The following is a 15,937-nucleotide window of genomic DNA, read 5'->3' as shown; positions in this document are numbered from 1 at the left end:
TGATTTCTTTTCCCTAGTTTTTCTGTTATTGATTTCTAGTTTTATTGCCTTGTGGTCTGAGAAGATGCTTTGTAATATTTCGATGTTTTGGACTCTGCAAAGGTTTGTTTTATGACCTAATATGTGGTCTATTCTAGAGAATGTTCCATGTGCACTAGAAAAAAAAGTATACTCTGCAGCAGTTGGGTGGAGAGTTCTGTATAAGTCAATGAGGTCAAGTTGGTTGATTGTTGTAAGTAGGTCTTCCGTGTCTCTATTGAGCTTCTTACTGGATGTCCTGTCCTTCTCCGAAAGTGGTGTGTTGAAGTCTCCTACTATAATTGTGGAGGTGTCTATCTCACTTTTCAATTCTGTTAGAATTTGATTTATGTATCTTGCAGCCCTGTCATTGGGTGCATAAATATTTAATATGGTTATGTCTTCCTGATCAATTGTCCCTTTTATCATTATATAGTGTCCTTCTTTATCCTTTGTGATGGATTTAAGTCTAAAGTCTATTTTGTCAGAAATTAATATTGCTACTCCTCTTCTTTTTGCTTATTGTTTGCTTGATACATTTTTTCCATCCTTTGAGTTTTAGTTTGTTTGTGTCTCTAAGTCGAAGGTGTGTCTCTTGTAGGCAGCATATAGATGGATCGTGTTCCTTTATCCAGTCCGTGACTCTCTGTCTCTTTTTTGGTACATTTAGTCTATTTACATTCAGCGTAATTATAGATAAATAAGTTTTTAGTGCTGTCATTTTGATGCCTTTTCATGTGTGTTGTTGGCCATTTCATTTTTCCACATACTTTTTTGTGCTGAGACGTTTTTCTTAGTAAATTGTGAGATCCTCATTTTCATAGTGTTTGACTTTATGTTAGTGGAGTCGTTACGTTTTGCTTGGCTTTTATCTTGAGTTATGGAGTTGTTATACCTCTTTGTGGTTACCTTATTATTTACCCCTATTTTTCTAAGTAAAACCCTAACTTGTATTGTTCTATATCGCCTTGTATCACTCTCCATCTGGCAGTTCAATGCCTCCTGTATTTAGTCCCTCTTTTTGATTATTGTGATCTTTTACCTATTGACTTCCATGGTTCCCTGTTATGTGTATTTTTTTTTTTTAATTAATCTTAATTTGTTTTTGTGATTTCCCTATTTGAGTTGATATCAGGATGTTCTGTTTTGTGACCTTGTGTTGTGCTGGTATCTGATATTATTGGTTTTCTGACCAAAAAATATCCTTTAGTATTTCTTGTAGCTTTGGTTTGGTTTTTGCAAATTCTCTAAACTTGTGTTTATCTGTAAATATCTTAATTTTGCCTTCATGTTTCAGAAAAAGTTTTGCTGGATATATGATCCTTGGCTGGCAGTTTTTCTCCTTCAGTGCTCTGTATATGTCGTCCCATTCCCTTCTTGCCTGCATGGTTTCTGCTGAGTAGTCTGAACTTATTGATTCTCTCTTGAAGGAAACCTTTCTTTTCTCCCTGGCTGCTTTTAAAATTTTCTGTTTATCTTTGGTTTTGGTGAGTTTGATGATAATATGTCTTGGTGTTTTTCTTTTTGGATCAATCTTAAATGGGGTTCGATGAGCATCTTGGATAGATATCCTTTCGTCTTTCATGATGTCAGGGAAGTTTTCTGTCAGGAGTTCTTCAACTATTTTCTCTGTGTTTTCTGTCCCTCCTCCCTGTTCCGGGACTCCAATCACACGCAAGTTATCCTTCTTGATAGAGTCCCACATGATTCTTAGGGTTTCTTCATTTTTTTTAATTTTTTATCTGATTTTTTTCAGCTATGTTGGTGTTGATTCCCTGGTCCTCCAGATGTGCCAGTCTACATTCTAATTGCTCGAGTCTGCTCCTCTGACTTCCTATTGCATTGTCTAATTCTGTAATTTTATTGTTAATCTTTTGGATTTCTGAATGCTGTCTCTCTATGGATTCTTGCAACTTATTAATTTTTCCACTATGTTCTTGAATAATCTTTTTGAGTTCTTCAACAGTTTTATCATTGTGTTCCTTGGCTTTTTCTGCAGTCTGCCTTATTTCGTTTGTGATGTCTTGAAGCATTCTGTAAATTAGTTTTTTATATTCTGTATCTGATAATCCCAGGATTGTATCTTCATTTGGGAAAGATTTTGATTCTTTTGTTTGGGGGGTTGGAGAAGGTGTCATGTTCTGCTTCTTTATGTGGTTTGATATGGACTGCTGTCTGCGAGCCATCACTGGGAAACTAGTTTTTCCAGAAAATCCGCTAAAAAAAAAATGCAGTCAGATCCCTATCAGAGTTTTCCCTCTGGCTCAGGCTATTCGGATGTTAATGAAACCACCTGACTGGTACCCTGGCTCCAGGCTCTGAAAACAATCGCTGCCTCCCGGTATTTGTTCGTTCTCCATCTCTAAATCTGTGTTTGTTGTTCAGGGTTCGTAGATTGTTATGTCTGTGATCGATTCACTTGTTTTTCTGAGTCTTTGTTGCAAGAGGGATCCGTGGTAGCGTCCACCTAGTTCGCCATCTTGGCCCCGCCTCCCTATTATTATTTTTTATGGAAGAATTGCTTTGTGGATAGACCCAAATGAAGCAAAGCATTGAGTTTATGCTGCAATAGGCTAAAAAGAGAACGTAAGAAGGCCCAAATTAGGTCATCATCAGCAAGACAAGATGAAGTTAACTAGGCTAGGTCAGAGCTGGTGGAGATCTCAGGAAGGGATATGACTTTGAATGAAAGCCAATGTGCTAGGACTTAAGAGGACTGGATAGTGATAAAACACACCTCTTTTACATATGAAGAGTTTTATTTAATCTGCACAAAAATTCTACAATGTAGGAATTACCATCTGTATTTTACAGACAAGTAAACTGAGGCTCAAAGTGTTTGAATAATTTGTCCAAGCTCATACTGCTTGAAGTGTCAAGATGAAGCTACAAAAGTAAGCAGACATGACTCCATTATGCTGTTACTTTTTTTTTTTTTTTTTTTAAATAGAGTGTGTATGTGTGTGTGTTTAACGGGATAGCTCATGCTATCTATGGACATTGCCAGACGCTATCTGTAGGTTCATGCCTATCTTTTCAACATTGAACACGTGTGAAAAAATAAAGTGGGCTCTCAATATATCCTTTCATCTCTTCCCCTAGCCCTTCTTTCTTTCCTCCATCTTTTCTTTCCTCGTTACTTCCTTTTTCTCTCTTTTCCATTTTCTAGGGTTGCAGTTCACTGACAAGTCAAGGAGAAGCATTTAGAGCAACACTAATGATTCTGGCTACTAACTGGGCATCTGATCTTCTGGGCTCTCCTCCCAGCTCTCCCTCTATGTGATTTTAAACTTGATTGAGTTCCTGTTTACCGAACTGTAAAATACAGGTAATACATTCCTACCTCATGCGGACTGAGAAAGAATACTGTTATGTATGGTGCTTTATGATCCTTAGACAAAAGGTATAATCAGTGACAACTTCATTGCACTGAAAGCATTTTCAAACTCATCTTGTCCTCTTCATTCTCTCATCAGTACTGTCTTAGGGTTTAAAGTATAAGGTTACCTCTTTCCTGGAGATGCATAGAATTTCAAGAAGCTTACTAATCTTATGTAAACTGGTGAGAGCCATAGTTTCCTTCTAACATAAGGAGAGCATAATTTCTAACAAAATTTTGTTGTCTAACATTAGCATAAATGGTCTGAGTTCTCAAAAAATTATTCTTGATTATTCACAAACTGTAAAAATTAGCCATAACCACAGAAGATGGAAATCCCAAACTCCAATCCCAAAAAAGCTATTGATTTAAAAAAAATCGTGGGCCATGTCAGTTAATCTCACAGAATAAAAATGCATCATGATCAAGTAAATGTATCTATTACTTTCAAATATACTTGAGCTGTCTCTTTGATTTGAATAATAAACTAGAAATAAAATGAATCAAGAGAAAAAGCTGGGTGCTGAAGCCAGATAGGGCACTTTTTAGAAGGGAAATGAATGCATGATGGCTTTGCCAATGTGCTGACTTCTGTCATTCCCATGTTCAGTGACAGGCACCATATGAATGATTCCACTCTGTTGATTCTGGAGAGCACCAGAATGAACAGATTGTCAGAGCTGCAATTCGGCTGGTGCGCTACTATAGTTCACCATAGTGTCAGCAAGGAGTATGAAGAACAGTGTACTTGTTTATTCTTGAAAATGCATTTGCTTGCCAGAAATTTCATTTTAGCAGTGGTTTAGCTAGGAAATGTGAACATCGATGACTATAATAATTTTTTATCCTGTCTTTGTCAAAGTAGGCTGCAGGCTAGGAATGAGCTTTTTTTTTTTTTTTAAAAAAAAAAATATGATTTGGAACAAGTTTCCCATTGAGGGAAAAAATAAATGTGAATACTAAACTATTCTTTCAACTCTCTATTTCCTTATCACACCAATTAGCTTATCACACCAAACCCCTGTACTTTGGGATGTTAATTTCCACAATACTCCTGATGACGGAGGCTTGAAGCCTGGTAATTATTATTAGGTCATTCCCTTTGTCACACATAACATATCCATTTTTGAGTAGCATGGATTCTACGTTTACTGCATTAATCAAATCCATCTCTTCTCCACAACCTCTACCCTATCACGAACTGTACTATTATCATATTCTCTTAATTGATCTCCTGTTCCATTCTTTCTCCTTGCTAAAGCGTTCTATTCATCCTGTTAGATTATCTTTATAAAAAATTGCTCTAATTGATAACAGTTAATAGTTCCCAATTCTATGCCTAATGAAGAGGAATATCTTTAATATGGAACTTAAATCCCTCTTCAATCCAGCTTCAACTAATTCCCAAGTTTGTCTTTAGTTCATGTACCTTATACTGCCATAAAAAAAAAAGCCATAAAGTATGTTAATTTAACTCCTCCGTATAACTCCTTCTTTAATGTTCTTCTGCAACATTCAAGCTCTTTCCTACTTTTCGAATATTAACTCCATCAAAGTCCAAGTCTTATGGCATCTCCATTTAATGATGACATATTGAATGTCTGCTGTGTTCCAGGTTCTGTTTGCGCTGCTCCAACATAGTGCTTTGTTTATTTCTCCCACTGAAATAATCTCTTTCTTCTTTAAATTCCCATGTCACACTAGCTGCACATTTCTATACTTTATGATGTATTTATAGTTATAGGAACCACATTGCCTTTGATGGAATGTCAACTTCCTGAGAAAGCCAGTTAGGGTTTCTATTCTTCATAAAGCCTAAGGACCACCCAACACACAGTGAGTGCTTCACAAATATTCCTGAATAAAAAGAAAAAGAAGCACAACATAGTCTGTAAGACATAGCAATTCTAGAGAAAATATCTGAAGCCTCAAGTTGTAAAATTATGAATTTAGGTGGTTTTCTGTATTTGAGTAGTCAACATTGGTATGATGTTGAACAGGCTTCCGTGGAACTTCCAGACTAAAGACAGACTAGGAAGAAAGGCCTGACAATCTACTGAAAATCAGCCAATGAAAACCTTATAGATGACATTGGTCTGATCAGCAACTGATTTGGCAGCATTTTCTTCCATTGCACATGGTATCACCATGAGTTGGGGGCCATCTCCATGGTATTTTGACATGTAGTGTTGAGAATGGAGAAAGTTTATTCAGTTTCCCTAAAGCTATAGTTAATTTGACACAGTTATGTGTGAACACATACACCTCAATATACATACAAAATGTAAATCAAGGTGACATTTCAGAAGACTTTGCTGCAAATTTGTACTTGAATAGGTTAAGAGATGAGAAGTTTCTCACTCAGTTTTTGTCTATTTAGTTTTTTTACGTAAACCATATTTTAATGCATGTGTACATTTCTTTTTTAGTGATACAGGTAATAAGTGTCTCCTCACCTAGACATGGGATTTAATAGGAGTCAGTATCTCTGCTGAAAGCTGAAGACTTTCTTCAAATAATGTGGACTTAAATCTTGAGACTGCTCTAGAGCATTGCTACTCAAAGTGCAGTCCTTGATGCTAAGAGCTTTCATCGGCTGGCATCTAACATTGCTTGTTAGAAACCCAAATGCTTGGGCCCCACCCCTGACCCACAGGATTGGACTCCCTCTGGATAGAGCCTAGAGACCTGCATTGTAGACAATTCTCCAGGTGATTCTGATAGATACCAAAATTTGAGAAGCAGGCTCTGTTGTTTTTGTTTAGAACTGCTCCATAGGGTTTCCAAGGCTGTGACCTTTCAGAAGCAGATCCTTAAACTTGTCTTCTGAGACACCTCTGGATGGGTTCGAATGGCCAACCTTTCAGCTAGTAGTCAAGTACTTAACCATTTGTGCAACCCAGGGACTCTTTAAGTCGGCTGTAGAGAGTTAAAAGTTGGAAGTCTATTGCAATGAGCAAAATTAAATATATGAATTAAGAAAGGCTGCTTAATGCACCCTCCAATCAAGATTTATCAGAATTCTAGGCAAAAAGGAATAAAGTGTTCTTTTATACAAATAGGATTCAAGGACAACACATGCATTGCTTAGGATGTAGTCTCACAAAACCAGTTGATGTCATTTTGCTGGAAGAAATATGGAAACTGTATGGGGCAGGATGTTGCCAGTCAGAAGAAAATCACAAAACTCTGCAATTCCCCTTTAGCACCCTACTGTTCACCCTACACATGATTCAATAAAACCAAGACAAGTTAAGAACATGATATCTAAGCTACTCCACAGGTTGCATAAATAAGGTTAAGAAATAACTAGCCATAAGCTTACGTAGTAACCCCAGGATAATCCCATTGTCGTGAAGACATCTTTCCTTGTCTGCCTTCTCCTATTAGTTTTCCATTGTAAGTCTCTGTTTCAGACATTTGAAGAAAATCTTACTATTGATAATATTTAAATTAGATTTTCCCTATTGTAGGGACTGGTTGTATGTTCTGAGGTATGAAATTTCTTTATGCAAAAACTTCTTTATTCCTGACAGCAGACCCTGTTAGACTTGGAAAACCTTCTTAGTGTCCCTCCTGACAACTTGTCCTCAGATTCACACTTCACACTCAGAGATTTGAGGAATTGAAGAGAATTTACCCAACATTAATGAGTTCGGTACTAAATTCTAGCATCAGTAGAGGAGGGCGACATAGGAAATAGAGAGATGGAATATAATAAAATGAAAAAATAGGAAAACCAAAATAATCAAAACAATAAGTATTCAGCAATCTAAAGAAAAAAAGCAATTTGTAAACTGTGTACATATATCAGTATACATATTATACATTTCTCAAGATAGAATCTGCCAATATTTGATTTCCTTCTTTTTCTTCAAAAAAAAAAAAAAAAAAAACTTATGCATGTGTGTGTGAAATCATATATAAAATCAACTAAAAAGGATTTAGGATGGAATAAAAGCAATTTGATGTAAATAAAAAGAAACATCAATCCACCAGCCAATATTTGTGATCTGTCTAGATTTTATTTTATTTGTGTTATCCTGTATATTCGAAAATCCCTAGATCGATACACTTCTGTCCAGAGAAAATTTTGATTATTCTGAGAGGCGACTATATGACTGCTATTAGCAAAGGCAATTTATGTAGCTTTGCTATACCGATGTTATTTGTTTGGGCTGAGTTTTTGTCTAGATTTCAGGTCCTAATTTTCCTTTGGTCAAGTTTGTAGTTTGCTCTATTTATTTCTAAATCTCAGGTGAACCTGAATTCCCATTACGGATCATGTAGGCTGTGGAACAGAGAGAAAAAGAAATTAGTGGCTCAATGTCCTGTAACAGCAATGCCCAGAGGCTGAAGGAGATGAGCAGATTTTCATAATTCTCAGGAAACCAACAAAAATTCTCACTAATAGTACACTTAGTATGTATGTATAGGTTAGTATTGGCCGGGTGAGTCATACAAAACCCCACTCAGCTATTGAAATTTTTATATTTCTCAGGTCATTGTGGATAATGGCAAGAGTAGTTTTGAGCTCTTTAGCTGGAAAAGTAGTAATTCTAAAAAGAGGTAATGGATATTTTAATCACTTGGACTTCTACAGCTAAGTATGACAAGTTCATCCTTTGCTGTGCAAAGACCATATATGCAGTCCTAATGACACATAAGTGACTTTGCTTTCTGTTTTGCACAACTTTCCACGGCAGTGTTTTGCAGGAATTTTTTTTTTTTTTTGAGTAGTCACAAAACATCACATCAGAATTTATCTTTCTTAAAGAAAACAGTAATTTACCCTTAATTCAAACATTCACCACTGAGCTGAAATATTATGTTCTTTGAATTCAGGCTTTAATTAGTTGAGAATGTTTACAGACTTCATGCCAGGTAGGTTATTATCCCCTTAACTAAAACTGACCAGAAAGATGCTGCTAGGGACCAGTCTGAGCACATCAAGCCCCTTACGGAGGATGCAAAATCACTTTCAAATGAGTGCTTTTGTCTTAATACAAGAGCTGATAGAGAAGGCAAAAATATATAATTACAAGTGACAATTATGAAAATGTTTATAAGATCTCTGTAGGATTATATCAACACAAGAGACTTAAGGATTAAACCCATTGCCGTCAAGTCAATTCGGACTCATAGAAACCCTATAGGACAGAGTAGAAATGCCCCATACAGTTTCCAAGGAGTGCCTGGTGGATTTGAACTGCTGACCTCTTGGTTAGCAGCTATAGCTCTTAACGACTACGCCACCAGGGTTTCCTGATTTAAGGATTACACGGTATTTTCAGTGAAGTGATGTTGGTTGATGATTTTGCATTGCTTTAGTTTGAATACATGTAGTTACAGTGTTTCCAGAATTAGGTAATTAAAAAAGGTGGTGCAGGTTGGAGTTTCAATCCACCCAGAGGCACCTCAGAAGAAAGGCCTGGTGATCTACTTTGGAAAAAGCAGCCATCGAAAACCCTGTGGAGCACAGTTCTGCTCTGACACACATGGCGTCACCGTGAATGGGAATCTACTCAGTTACAACTGGTAAAGAATGTTAGAGTTTAAATGGCACTCTTAAACATTCCAACATCTAATTTCAAAGAGCACAATTAAATCCTTAGACTGTGGTCCATAAAACGGGTGGGCGTAGTAGGAGGAGAACTAGGCCAGGGAGCAGCAATGTCAAATTGGTGACGGCACTTTTAAACTGTATGCAAATTCTTGACATTCCTCCCATTGAGATGTGGAGTTTATGTCCCCTCATCTTGAATCTTAGCTGATCTTGTTGTCATTGTTACGTGTGCTGTCAAGTTGATTCTGACTCATAGCGACCCTATAGGACACTGTAGAACCGGCCCGTAGGGTTTACAAGGAGCAGCTGGTGGACTCCAACTGCTGACCTTTTGGTTAGCAGCCTGAGCTCTTAACCACCTTGCCATCAGGGCTCCTAGCTGGTCTTAGTGACTTGGTTTTAACCACTAGAGTTTAGCAGATATGATGCTGTACAGCATTCAAAGCTAGTCAGAAAAGACCAGACAGCTTTCACCTGGTTCTCCTGCAGCCACAAAAGAGATCCAAGTACCTTCATCTCCCGTGCTGCAAAAGACTGAACTAACTGCTACATGAAACAGTATGCATAAATCTCTAAGAACTAATGCTAAGTGAAAGAAGCCAGGCACAATTGGCTCATACTGCATGTTTGATTCTATTTGTATGATATTCTAGAAAAGCCAAAACTATGGAGGCAGAAATCAGATCTCAGGTAGCCCATGCAGGAGTCACATGGTAGGGACGAACTACCAGGAGGCATGAGAAAACTCTTTGGGGTGATAGGAATACTTTATGGTTTGTTTGTGGTAATGGCAGTTACATCGCTCTATATATTTGTCAAAGTATACATCGCCTTAAAAAGGATAAATGCTATTTTATGTAGATTTTACCACAATAAACTGGAGTTTTTTTAATAGTTACATAAAAGATGAATTTGAGTCTTTCAGGGATGGTTAAGAAGAGTAAGACTACAGAGCCCATTGTTGGAGATTTATTTTTTATTGTCATGATTTTCAAGGGGTGTTCTTTACTGCTTTTCCCCTTGTCCTTTGTGGTTTGTATTTTTCCACAATTACTAAACTATTGCATTTGATGGCAGTACATTATTGTTCGGTTTTCTTGAGTATTTTCTTCTTTTAGAGAGCCTAATTACTGTTACTGTATTCCTTTTGAGAAGCTGTGTTGATCTGAAATGTTTTTACTTCTCCTCTTCCCCAAAGGAACCCTACTCATGTAAGAGATTTTTCTCACTAAGTCTGAGGTTTTGTGAATCACCTCATATTTACAGGCATTGATGAAATCTGTCGGTATGAAAAGAAGGAAATATTGAGTGCTTTTATAACTTGAATATCAATTTTGTAGTGTTCAGAACTGCTGCTTGGCTTTTCTATGTTGCATTTTTACATATTAATATTTCTTTAAAGCAGGGTACATCTAAATACTCTTATTATTCATCAATGTAACCAGCAGTCAAGTTGGAGGGAGTCTTAAGGCCATGTAGTCACTGGCCTTTTAAACATAGCCATCTTTCCTGTCTCACATAATAGTGGTTGTTGTTAGTTGCCTTCAAGTTGGCTCTGATGCACAACAACCTCATGTACAACAGAACAAAGTGTTGCCCATGATCATTCATATGCTCAAGTCCATTGTTGTGGCCATATCTTGAGTGCCTTCGAATATAGGAGGCTCATCTTCCAGCATTATATAGGATGATATTAGGTTGTGATCCATAGAATTTTCACTGGCTAATTTTCAGAAATTGATTACCAGTCCTTTCTTCCTTCTCTGTCTGAATCTGGAAGATCCACTAAACCTGTATACCATGGGTGACTCTGTTAATATTTGAAATACCAGTGGTATAACTTCCAACATTACAGCAGCATGCAAGCCACCACAGTACGACAAACTGACAGATGGGTGGTGGTAATAAAATGGAGACCTCAAGAATAACGGCTTTTGGGTATTGTCTTTCTTCAAAATTACCCAGGCTTCATTCTGACAACTAATTTTTCATCCTTATCAGTATAGTTCTCTGATTCCTAAATGTGGAACTAGGGTTTGTGATCTTTCTATTTCATTGTCTTCTTTAATTTGTCAATAGATTCTGGCAACTTTCTGGGGAGGACTTGCCATAACCTACTACCCTATTACTTGATTTTTGTGTACTTTTGACTCTGGTGGCTTCCGTAGCATGAGTAGAATAGAGCTTCATGTGGGCATAATTATGGAGAGATGCTCTCTGTGGTGCCCATATGAAGCTAGTCACTGTAGAGACTTTGAAGAAACAAATGGTCAAGAGCCCTGATGACAGATGCATCTGAACAGATCTGACATGTTGCATAGGATATGTCTGATGCATCACTATACATGGAGCTGGAAAAATTTCATGTGGAACAATTATGTCTACAATGTATATTGTATGGCATATTCTTTGTCCTTACCTTTCCCAGTTGCTGTTGTTGTTAGCTGATGTCAAGTCATCTCCAACTCCATCAAGTCATCTCCAACTCATAATAACCACATGTATAACATAATGAAATGCCTGGTCCAGCGCCATCCTCATGATCATTGCTATGTTTGAGCCCATTGTTGCAGCCACTGTGCCATCTCATTGAGAGTCTTCCTCTTTTTTGCAGCTCCTCTACCAAGCATCTGAAGCCTTGGTGACACAGTGGTTAAAAAGCTCGGCTTTTAACCAAAAGGTCAGCAGTTTGAATACAACAGTTTGTCTGTAGAAACCCTATGGGGCAGTTCTATTCTGTCCTCTAGGGTTGCTATGAGTCGGAATCAACTCAATGGCAATGGGTTTGGTTTTTCTACCAAACAGGATGTGTTTCTCCAGTATTGAGCCCTCCTGATAACATGTTCAAATTAATCAAGATGAAGTCACACCATCCTCACTTCTAAGAAGCATTCTGGCTGTACTTTCTTCAGTATGGATTTGTTCATTCTTCTGGCAGTTAGTCCTTAGTATACTCAACTCTTCCCTCAGCTTTCAATCATACATAAGTTCTGGACCCCGGAGAGAAAAGTAAGTGTGCCAAGGAAAGAGGCTGCCTTCATAGGGAAGCATGCCAGCTGGCAGATGTCGGGCATTTCAGGTGTCATAAGCCAACCAGGTTGACTTCTATACATAACCAAGAAACTCTAGTGATGAGATGGTTTTGAAAATGCTTCCATGTTATTTTTGCTTGTTACTGAATTCATTTTATTTCAACAGTTAAACTCTAGACCTTCCTAAATGAAGCTTATTTTTCACTACTTTTCAATAAGAAGAAACGATATTTTACCAGTAAAATTGGTATATGGAAGGAATTGCTGAGTATGCAGCTTCCAATCATGCTGGCCTGGTCTACTCTTGAAGCATATTACAAACTGATAACTAATCTTTTACCCCTTCTGGCTTTTGCAGCACTAACGGCATTACCTGCTTTCCATATTCTTCTCACTAAATGAGTATTCTTCCAGGGTTTAAAAAAAAAAAAAAAAAATCCTTTCAGGAAAACTAAAAGGATCATCAAAGGTGCTTCAATATGGTGAACTACTTGCTAATAATGGAATAATATAGAAGAATGCAAAGTGGACATTTCTAAACTTAAAAAAAACTTAGGGCTTATAAAGTATGGAAAATTGGATATACTATTTTGAACTATCATTATAGGGACACCTATATCATATTTCAGAAAGTCAAGTACCCTTGCATACTTGATTCCTGTCTATCCACACCTGGAACGCTGTAGTTAATTTAAGATAATTACATTAAGTGAATAATACAGCCAAATGGAAAAATGTCAAAAAGAAATAAACAATGAGTAGAACAGCAGAGGAACTGGTTGTTGTGAAAGCATATATTTATGTGTGACCCAGAAAAGTGGCTCATGACAGAGATGCAATACATTTAAACACGATTTTTTCAATTTGTCTACCTATCACTATGCATGTTATTTAATTAACTATTCTACCTTCCTCAGAGTTCCTTGGTGGTGCAAACAGTTAAGTGCTAGACTACTAGCCAAAGGTTAGCAGTTCGCACCCACCCAGAGGAACCTCAGAAGACTGGCATGGAGATCTCCTTCCAAAATGCCACAGCTTTAAAAACCCTATGGAGCAGTTCTACTCTGAACAATTGGGATCGCCATGAGTCAGAATTGACTCGATGGTAATTCACTACAACAACAACCTTCCTCAAAGATTTTAAGAAAGCATTTGGGATGTAGGGCAATGATTTTCTACTACCCCAGTACCATTCATTGCTTCCAGAATCTTGTTTCTTCCTATTTCCAGACTACTTGAATTAGAAGAAACTCTTTGCTCATTGTTTATAAACAGTTTTACCTTCAGCATCCATACTGGTACTGTTTTGTAGCTTCCAATCTAAGACCAGGTACTCGCTTCTCTCTTTCTACCAGATTTGTCTTCACCCGTTCTTCTGCGCTCTACTTGCTAATTCGCCCACGAAAAATATATTGACATTATAGGAAGTTGTGGAGAGTGAAAAAATTTAGAGTGTAAAGATAAATAATGACTCAATATCAAAGTTATGGTTGGTATTTTATGTTTCTAATAATATTTTGTATTACATGTATTTCCTGACTAATAATAATAGCAATAATAATAATAATAAATGATGACCACTTGCGATCATTCTCAGTGGCTTGGCAGTTATGATGTCATTTGGCAGTTGTATGATGATGTGGTCCCTTCCATGATGACAGTTAATATAATGTCATCATCTCCATGATGGGATCTGCTATGAGTAGCCAATCAGCTGAAAGGGAGTTTCTTTGGGAGCGTGGTCTTCATTCAATATAGGTAGACTCTCTGGCAAGCTCTCAGGCTTTTGCTTGCTTTAGATCCTTCAGCTAGCTTGTGTTTGTCTGGCCTCTGGGTCTGGGGACTTGAGCTAGACAGCTTACCTGCCATCTTGCCTGCTGACCTTGGGATTCTTTGGTCATTGCCACCTATGAGCAAGAACCTTGCTCTCTGACCTGCTGATCTTGGGTTCACCATCCCCTGTGGCTACGTGAATCAGCAGAAGCCTCTAGTCTGACACATGGATTTTGGACGTCCCAGCCTCTACATAAGCCATTTCCTTTATATAAATCTCACTATATATATTTATAAACTTTACTAGTTTTGCTTCTTTGGAGAACCCAGCTTACAACAACAACCTTGAGCATACCCCACTTGAATTTAGAGACCATCTCAAGAATCAATTTGACTTGTTGAACACTAATGATCGAAGACCAAACAAGTTGTGGAATGATGTCGAGGATATTAAGCATGAAGAAAACAAAAGATCATTAAAAAGACAGGAAAGAAAGAAAAGACCAAAATGGGTATTAGAAAAGACTCTGAAACTTGTTCTTGAGTGTAGAGTAGCTAAATAAAACAGAAGAAATGCTGAAGTTAAAATGCTGAACAGAAGATTTTAAGGGGTGGCTCAAGAAGACAAAGTAAAGTGTTACAATGAAATGTGCAAAGAACTGGAGTTAGAAAACCAAAACGGAAGAACATTCTCGTATTTCTGATCCTGAAAGAAATGAAGAAAAAATTCAAGCCTTGAGTTGCAATATTGAAGGGTTCTAGGGGGAAGATATTTTATGACACAGGAAGCATCCAAAGAAGATGGAAGGAACACAGTCACTGTATCAAAAATAATTGGTTGACATTCAGCTATTTCAGAAGGTAGCATATGATCAAGAGCTGATGGTACTGAAGGAAGAAATCCAAGTTACGCTGATGGCATTGGTGAAAAATAAGAATCCAGGAACTGACAGAATAACAATTGAGATGTTTCAACAAATGGATGCAGCACTGGAGGTGGTCACTCATCTATGCCAAGAAATTTGGAAGACAGCTACTGGTCAACCAACTGGAAAAGACACATATTTGTGCCCATTCCAAAGAAAGGTGATCCAAAAGCCAACCAAACCCAGTGCCGTTGAGTCGATACCGACTTATAGCGACCCTATAGGACAGAGTAGAATTGCCCCATAGAGTTTCCAAGGAGCACCTAGCGGATTTGAACTGCCGACCATTTGGTTAGCAGTCATAGTGCTTAACCACTAAGCCACCAGGATTCCCAAGAAAGATGATAGAATGCAGAAATTATCGAACAGTATCATTAATATCACATGCAAGTAAAATTTTACTAAAGGTCATTCAAGAGAAGTTGCAGCAATACATCAACAGGGACCACATATCACCAAGAAAGTAGTGCCAGGAGCATAGTGTCTCCTTGGACCTAGGGTTCCTGTGCTGAGAAGCTGCTAAGCCAGGTGGAGATTGATGACAAGGACCTTCTTCCTCAAGCAACAGAGAGAGAAAGGTTTCCCTCGGAGCCGGTGCCCTGGGTTCAGACTTCTAGTCTACTAGACTGTGAGAGACTAAATTTCTGTTTATTAAAGCCATTCACTTGTGTTATTTCTGTTACAGTAGCACTAGATAACTAAGACATTACTTTTAATTTTTTATCATATAGAGGGGTAAGTGCCTGAAAGCTGTGAATACATAAAATACATGTTAGGTTGAAGTTCCACTTAATTCATGTGTAATCATGGCATGAGTCAGCAGAGAAAGTCATCTTCTCAGTCCTGATTTTGATGTAAACCAGTGTTCTCAATGATGCTGTTCATAGGCTGCATTTACAAATGGCTAAAATAAGATCCTTTAGTCAACCAGCCAGGACAGCCTGAGCCAAAGCTAGAGGTGTAGGACAGGTTATGCATTCCAAAGTAAATTAGGTTTGGAGAAGGGCCAGGAAACCAGTGTTAAGGTGGAGTATGGGCCTGGCACTAGAGAACCAGTCTGATCTGTGGGTATGAAAAGTCAGGCTCATTGTGGAATGGAAGCACACACATTTAGGCAAGACCAGATGATAAAGCAGGTTTGCAACATTCAGGTAGGCAAATAAGATACTATGCAGAATTTATCCAAAACCCAGAAAAAGTGAAAGCAATTCTAAAGAATAGTCCCACATTTGCTTGGAGTTTT

Source organism: Loxodonta africana, chromosome 6 (genome assembly GCF_030014295.1).
Source record: "Loxodonta africana isolate mLoxAfr1 chromosome 6, mLoxAfr1.hap2, whole genome shotgun sequence".
NCBI classification, from domain to species: domain Eukaryota; kingdom Metazoa; phylum Chordata; class Mammalia; order Proboscidea; family Elephantidae; genus Loxodonta; species Loxodonta africana.
The sequence above is the reverse complement of the archived record's forward strand: the minus strand, read 5'-3'. Positions refer to the sequence as shown.